Here is an 8,549-nt window from a genome sequence, read left to right as displayed (position 1 = left end):
TTCTCACGAAAGTCTCGGAATTAATCGATCCTACTACCATGATGTGGGATGAGACGTTGGTCAGGGATATTTTCTGGGAGGAGGATGCTCGGATTATTTTGGCAACACCCATCCGGAAAAACTTTGAGGACACACTATGATAGGAAGGGGTTCTTCTTAGTCAAGTCAGCGTACCAGCTATACATTGCAGAGAGGGTGAGCCAGTTTCCTCTTCTACCAGTGATCAAGATGAGTTCCAGTGGAATGAAATTTGGAGTACCCATGTCAGCCTAAAGTTAAGAAATTCATATGGAGATTTGCTCATAGCAGTCTGCCGCTGAAAGTGAATATTAGTCGTAGGGGAATGGATTGTGAGAAACTTTGTGTGTGTTGCCGGAGATTAAACGAAGATGGTTATTTTTTCCGAAAAGGGCCCTGGCCTCTGCATCAGAACGATGCATACGGCCATATTATTAATAATAATCAAAAAGGTTCCACAAAGATCGTCTGATCTGAAAAGCAGAAAAGCTCACAAAGAGCAAAAGCATCATGACAGGAAAAGCCACAACCGGCAGGCAAAAAAATATAAGATGGGAACCTAAAACCCTATCCTATTACATGACCGCCATCCAAACCGATTGAAGATATCCCGAGCTACCATCTCCCATCGGATAGATCCAGTAACCAAACGCTCCCTGGCTTCCGTCGGAGTGAGTAGCGACCACATACGGATCAATGTAGTAGCCTGAAAGATAACCTGCAAGAAATGAATATTTGTTGTTCTGTTAAAAACCAAATCGTTTCTGCAGTTCCATACAGCCCATAATAAAGCACATACTCCAACACGGATATATCTCGCAGTTTCGGAGTCTAACCCATCTAACCACGTCCCAAATAACGTGTTGATGGTATTTGGAGGAGTAATATTAAAAGCTAAGTACACCGTCCGCCACAAATTTTTTGCCAAGGGACATTCTGTTAGAATATATTGTATGTATATACGGTTGTGTATATAAAACCGTATATACTCTTGGTGTTGCGTGCGTGATCAACTTGTAATCCGGTAGTTAGGTTTAAGCTTCGATCTTTATCTCATAGGATAGCTAACTTGAGGATCAAGCCTAACCAACTACCGAATCCTGTAAACCCTAGCCTATGGCTATATATAACACGCAACGCGTCCCTGCTAGGCATACGCTTCAAGCCATCTTTCATGGTATTCAGAGCCTATCTCCTCTAAAGCACATCTCTCGTAGCCATGCCCTCCTCAAGGTCCAATGTCGCCACGCCTGCCCTCATTCCCATAGCCGACCGACTCCATCGCTCCAACTTCCTAGTATGGCGCGCACAAGCCATGGCAGCCATCCGTGGGGCGCAGCTCGTCTCCTACCTCGATCCAGATCGGGAGCAGCCAGAGCAGAAGCTCCGCGACAAGGACGGCAAGCCCACGGACGTGCCCAACCTTGCATGCGACACCGACAAGGCTCAAGACTATCAGGTGCTGAGTTTCATCTTCAACTCCATCTCAGCTCCTGTCATGGTTCAGGTCGCACACTGTGACGCGGAGGCCGAAGCATGGGCCGCCATCACGGAGATCTTCATCTCCCAAACTCAGGCACACGTCGTCAACACCAGAATCGCCCTCTCCACCACCAAGAAGGGCAATGCGATGATGTCCGAGTACATCGGGCGCATGAAGGTGCTCGGTGATGAGATGGCATCGGTGGGCAAGCCGCTCACCGACGACGACATGGTGTCCTACATCCTGGCGGGACTCGACTATGACTACGTGTCCTTCGTCTCCACGATCTGCGCTCGCACTCAGCAAATCAAGGTGAGCGAGCTTTACTCGCAGCTGATCAGCTTTGAAAGCAGGCTGGCCATGTTTGAAGGCAGAGGGCAGTCCTCCCACTCCTCTGCCAACGCCGTGTCTCGTGGCGGACGCGGTGGATCCAACCGCGGTGGTGGCCACGGTGGCAATGATGGCCGCAATGGAGGCGGCCGTGGCAATGGAGGAGGCCGCAACGATCTGCCTGAGGTCTTCTGCCAAATCTGCACCAAGCCAAATCACACGGCCATGGAGTGCTATCGTCGTGTTGATGTCTCCTTCAACAAGGAGAAAACTGCAGCAGCCGTCAACACCAACTCCTCCTACGGGGTGGACACAAACTGGTATGTGGACTCAGGTGCAACAGACCACATTACCGGCGAGCTCGACAAGCTCACCGTCTGTGACAAGTACAATGGACACGATCAAGTAAACGTGCCAAACGGCGCAGGTATGAAGATTTCCCATATAGGTCATGCATATGTTCGTACCCCTACTCGTAATCTTCATCTCAAAAATATTCTGCATGTGCCCAAAGCCACTAAAAACTTGATCTCTGCTCATCGTCTAGCCAATGAGAATCATGTGTTTCTTGAAACTCATCCTCATTTTTTCTTTGTCAAGGACAAGGCAACGAGGAAAACCCTCCTCCACGGCAGGTGTAGAAATGGGCTCTATCCCCTATCATCAGCTCCAATAAGCTCGGGCAGACATGCACTTGGCGCCACCAAGATATCTCCATCGAGGTGGCACGATCGTTTAGGGCATCCATCTTCGGCAATAGTTGAACATGTTCTTAGACACAATCAAATTTCCTTTTCTAGCAAAGAGTTGAATAAAGAGGGAGTGTGTGATGCTTGCCAACAAGGCAAGAGCCATCAACTTCCCTACCCAAATTCTAGTAGTATTTCAAAAGCTCCTTTAGAGCTAGTTTTCTCTGATGTATGGGGGCCTGCCCGAGATTCAATTAATAAGAAAAATTATTATGTGAGTTTCATCGATGATTTCAGCAAATTCACATGGATATATATCCTCAAACATAGATCAGAAGTTTTCAAAGTGTTTCATGAGTTTCAAGCACTAGTTGAACGAATTTTTGATCGCAAGATTATCACCATGCAAACGGATTGGGGCGGTGAGTATGAGTGCCTCCACTCATTCTTTCGTCAAGTAGGGATCACACATCACGTATCATGCCCACATGCCCATCAACAGAATGGGTCAGCCGAGAGAAAACATAGGCACATTGTGGACGTGGGTCTCTCACTTTTAGCTCATGCTTCCATGCCTTTAAAATTTTGGGATGAGGCTTTTCTAGCTGCTACCTATCTTATCAATCGTACTCCTCGCAAGGTGATTAATCTTGACACTCCTTTGGAAAAATTGTTTCATGAAAAACCCAACTACCATGCCCTACGCACCTTTGGTTGTGCGTGCTGGCCAAATCTCCGACCCTTTCATGCTAACAAGCTAGAGTTGCGTTCAAAACAATGTGTTTTCCTTGGCTATAGCAATCTTCATAAAGGGTTCAAGTGTCTCGATGTCAAAGAAGGACGTGTCTACATCTCTTGAGATGTTATCTTTGACGAAACTATTTTTCCATTTGCCTCACTAAATCCAAATGCCGGCGTTCCTCTTCGTTCCGAAGTTCTTCTTCTTGCAGAAACTGCTCCATCCGAACCTCTTGATCATGGGGGCGAACAGACAGCTGATCTTTCGGTTAATCTTCATAAAAATCCTGCTGTAAATTTTGGTGGAAATTCTGTTTTTGGCTATAATTTTATGCAGCAGACAGGTGTGGAACACGATGCAGATTCAGGTGTTGCGTCGGATCCAGCCAGCGGCGATCCCGGGCCGGGAAGATCCTCCCTCGCCTGCCGCACCGGACGGCGGGATTCACACCGCATCAGCCTCGGGAGCGGGCGATCCAGCGTCGCCACGACACGTGTCCCCTCACGGGCCCGTGGGCACAGGCGCTGTCGCGCACTCAGGGCCATGTGGACCCACAAGCAGCGAGGCACCGCTCTCCACACGCCAAGTGGTGCGGTCCCCTCCGCATGGTGACCGGGCCAATCAGACGCGTCGCATGCGGGCGACAGCATCTGCCTCGGATCTGTGGCTGCCGGCCCAGGTGCGGACGCTGGCGATGGCGACAGGATCCGTGTTGGATCTGGTGCGGCCGGGTCAGGTTCTGGATCCGCTGTGCAGGGCTCCGGATCCTCTGTGCAGTCGCCCTCTGCAATGATTTCTGCGTCACCACCAAGAACAAGATCGCAGCATGGTATTTTGAGACCAAAAGTACGTACGGACGGTACGGTCAGGTATGACAAAGGGCGTCGTTTTGCTGGTCTTGCTGTCACAGGAGAACCAAATACCTTGGTAGAGGCATTGGAAAATAAAAAATGGAAAAATGCAATGAATGAGGAATATAATGCTCTCAGGAAAAATAGAACATGGCATCTAGTTCCTCCAGCTAAGGGGAGAAACTTAATTGACTGCAAATGGGTCTATAGAATTAAAAGAAAGGCAAATGGAGAAATAGACAGATACAAGGCTAGACTAGTTGCAAAGGGGTTTAAACAAAGATATGGTATAGATTATGAGGATACCTTTAGCCCTGTTGTGAAAGCAGCTACTATTAGACTTGTTCTGTCCATTGCAGTATCAAACAATTGGAGTCTTCATCAATTGGATGTGCAGAATGCGTTTCTTCATGGCGTTCTAGAGGAAGAAGTGTATATGAGACAACCACCTGGGTATGTGGTAAAGGACAAGTATCATTATGTATGCAAACTTGATAAGGCTTTATATGGTTTGAAACAAGCACCTAGAGCATGGTACTCTAGGCTGAGTGTGAAACTCCAAAGACTTGGTTTTCAGCCATCCAAAGCTGACACATCACTGTTCTTCTACAGAAAAGGCAAAATCACCATTTTCATGCTAGTATATGTTGATGATATTATTGTTGCAAGCTCATCGCAGGATGCAACCAAAGCATTGCTTGAAGATCTAAGGAGAGACTTTGCTCTTAAAGATCTTGGTGATTTGCACTATTTCTTGGGAATAGAAGTAAAAAAGGTTAAAGATGGCATAGTCTTGAGTCAAGAAAAGTATGTGTCAGATGTGCTAGAACAAGCAGGTATGATGAATTGCAAAGTGTCAAATATGCCTCTCTCAACTTCTGAAAAGTTATCTAAGGAGGAAGGAGAGCCTTTAAGTGTTGAAGATTCTACAAACTATAGAAGTGTTGTAGGTGCTCTACAATATCTAACACTTACAAGACCTGATATATCTTTTCCTATCAATAAAGTATGTCAGTTCTTGCATGCTCCCACCTTTGCACATTGGACAGCAGTGAAAAGAATCTTGAGATATTTAAGAGGCACTATGAGTACAGGGTTGAAAGTCACAAGGTCAATGTCAACTTTGGTGAGTGTGTTCTCTGATGCTGATTGGGCAGGTTGCCCTGATGATAGAAGATCAACAGGGGACTTTGCTATTTTCTTTGGACCAAATCTTATATCATGGAGTGCACGGAAACAAGCTACTGTATCAAGATCAAGTACAGAAGCTGAGTACAAAGCTTTGGCTAATGCCACGGCAGAGTTGATATGGGTTCAAACCTTGTTGAATGAGCTACGTGTTAATCACTCTCCTGTTGCACGGTTGTGGTGTGATAACATTGGTGTTACATATCTGTCAGCAAATCCAGTGTTTCATGCTAGAACAAAACACATCGAGGTAGATTATCACTTTGTGCGAGAAAGGGTAGCTAAGAAGCTTCTTGATATTCGGTTCATTCCCACTAATGATCGAGTTGCAGATGGTTTCACTAAAGCCTTATCATGGCGCAAGTTAGAAGAGTTCAAGAACAATCTCAACTTGGTGAAATTATGATTGAGGGGGTGTGTTAGAATATATTGTATGTATATATGGTTGTGTATATAAAACCGTATATACTCTTGGTGTTGCGTGCGTGATCAACTTTGTAATCCGGTAGTTAGGTTTAAGCTTCAATCTTTATCTCGTAGGATAGCTAACTTGAGGATCAAGCCTAACCAACTACCGAATCCTGTAAACCCTAACCTATGGCTATATATAACACGCAACGCGTCCCTGCTAGGCATACGCTTCAAGCCATCTTTCACATTCGAGAAAGAGGTGTTTGATGGACTCATCCTTATCACAGAAACTAGATCTTGGAGATTCTGTCCAATTGCGTTTTACCAAATTATCCTTAGTTAGAATAACTTGTTTATATACAAACCACATAAACACTTTGATTTTTAGAGGCACTTTGACTTTCCACACATGTTTTGAGCGAGAAATAATAATAGTAGAGTTGATAACATCCAAATATATGGATTTAACCGAAAACTCTCCATTCTTTGTTAGTTTCCAGTTCAACCGGTCGGGTTGTTGAGAAAGCTCGACCTCCATTAGTCGTCATACTAAGTGTAGCCAGGCTTCCCAACGATTTCCCGCTAGCGTCCTTCTGAATTGGATATTCAGAGGATTGGACTGTAATACTGTTGCAACATAAGCTTCTCTTCGTTGCATAATATTATAGAGAGAAGGATATTGGAGTGCAAGGGGTGCCTTCCCGAGCCATCTGTCCTCCCAGAACCTCGTGGTAGTAATGTTTCCAACTATAAACGAAGATGGTGCGCATCTATTTTTCTATATCTATACTACTATTAAAAGAGCAAACATAAACTCTTCTAAAACCACACCGCAAACTGTACACAAGATAACGAGGGCCCTCCGATCAAATTAACCTAAACACATCTGACTGCCCACATTACATCAATGGTTTATTATTCAGATCAACGACTCAGATAAGATGTTTTGCCGAGCGGACACCGCCGTGGTCTGTCAATCCTCGCCCGCAAAACATACCACTTCGATGCCTCCCTGTGACCAGATAAAAACAAAGGCGAAGTGCGTAATCCTCGCTCAGATCCAGGCCCCTGCGTGTGGTTCCTCCCGCACCCGGGCGAGGTGGCTGTCGTGGAGCGCCGGGTGGCGGGCGGAGATGCTCCTCACGGGCTGGCGCCTGGATCCGCGCCATCGAGCTGTGCCGGAGCTTCTCCGACGATCTTTGGCAGCGACCATGGCGAGCGTAGCAAAGCGAAGGGTGCCGGCAGCCCGGTGTCAGTGCGCAGGGGAAGATTCACTTCACGGCCGGCGTCCGGATCCGCGCCATCGAGCTGTGCCGGAGGTTCTCAGGGTGGTGGCGCGCTGCCCAGGGAGCACGACCATGGGCGAATCCAAGGGAGCACGAGATAACCCCTGCTGCTTTCGCTTCCAAGAGTCCCATCCTCCCACAAGAGCTTCGTGGCCACAACTTTCAGGCGTCTTTTGCTTCTTCTTCCTTTGGATCCCTAGCTAACAATTCTGCATCTCACCATTCACTAGCAGCAACACATTGATTTAGCTGTAGCCAATGCAGACGGTGGGTGGTACAGATCACTAGCTAGCCGAGTTTGCCTCTTCATCTGTTCTCCTCATTCACTAGCGAGATGTAGTGTGATTCTTAAAGAAAACGTATTGACGAGAGCCCACTCTATTAGTCTCCCTGCTCCTATACTCCATGCATCGGTTCATCCATATATGATCTTATTTTGTTTCAGTTTTTTTACTAGATTTAACACTGGCCTTTGTTCAAATCCTATCCAGGTTGAACCATTGAAAGCGAGCACACAAAGCTGCAGAGGGAACAACTCCAAAGGAATCAGTACGGTGATGTGTTTTCGGTATTCCTAAAATAAATAAGGGTATGGTGTGATTAACACTAACATTCATGGATTAGTCGTTTCTATTGAAAAAAACATCATACTCTGTTAAGCCAGATTCCACTCGTTTTGATTTTTAGCTCTACAAATTGTGCTCTGAGAATTGGTATTCGTTACATCTTGACTGTCTAGCACATCATATGGCCATGCCAATTGCCGCTGCAAAGAAATGTCGCCGGTAACAACAATTAAAGTTCCCTAGATAGTGTATCTTACCACAATCAGTTTTGGTAGCTGTATTGGTAGAAAATGGAGTCTGAGATGGTTTGGGTTGTGCATTATTCCCTATCCCACTAATGATTTTGCTGGTCAAACTTGGGATGTGATCAAGAAGGTGGGGAAGCACCATAGTTTTAGTGGCGGTGCTATTGTTAAGTGCACCGGAATCTAGCAACAAAAATAATACATAAACAGTTTGAATATCTTAGTTCGCACTTCTCGGCAGTGAGTTCAGCACTTGGACGAGACTCCAAACTTCAAATGCTCACAGGTCTAAATTATTGGACACATCCTGATTTATAAGTTATCTTAAATTCCAAATTATGAGATGTTGACAATCTAAAATCATTACTAATTTCGTAGGGAACATATATTGGTGTTTGATGGGGCAGATCAAATTTGTCATCGTGATTTGCATTCCCATGTTGACACTTTCCCAAAGTTTGACATGCTTTACAATTTTTTGCTACATAGACAAAGTCAATTAAGGAACTAGCAAGCGTTAGCCTGAAGATTCCCGATCATTTAAGTGTGCATGAGCAGGCTACCATGGCCACCGCAGATAACCTTGAAGCAGTGTGCCATGATCGTGCCGCTTGAACAAAAATTGTATATGCTTTGGAATTTCATCAGAAGGCATCTGAAGTAAAAATAGTAGGAACTTCAAATTGCCCATCTTTTAATTTAGTGTTGCTCACATTTAGGTCTATCCATGACAGACTTGCATT

General features: G+C 45.6%; 1 pseudogene; it reads left to right on the top strand.

The window, feature by feature from the left end:
• Positions 1–1,711: 1,711 nt before the first annotated feature.
• On the top strand, positions 1,712–1,850 carry LOC125541914 (annotated as a pseudogene).
• The last annotated feature ends 6,699 nt before the right edge of the window (positions 1,851–8,549 follow it).

The sequence above is a fragment of the Triticum urartu genome, chromosome 2, assembly GCF_003073215.2.
Source record: "Triticum urartu cultivar G1812 chromosome 2, Tu2.1, whole genome shotgun sequence".
NCBI lineage: Eukaryota > Viridiplantae > Streptophyta > Magnoliopsida > Poales > Poaceae > Triticum > Triticum urartu.
The sequence above is the reverse complement of the archived record's forward strand: the minus strand, read 5'-3'. Positions and strand labels throughout refer to the sequence as shown.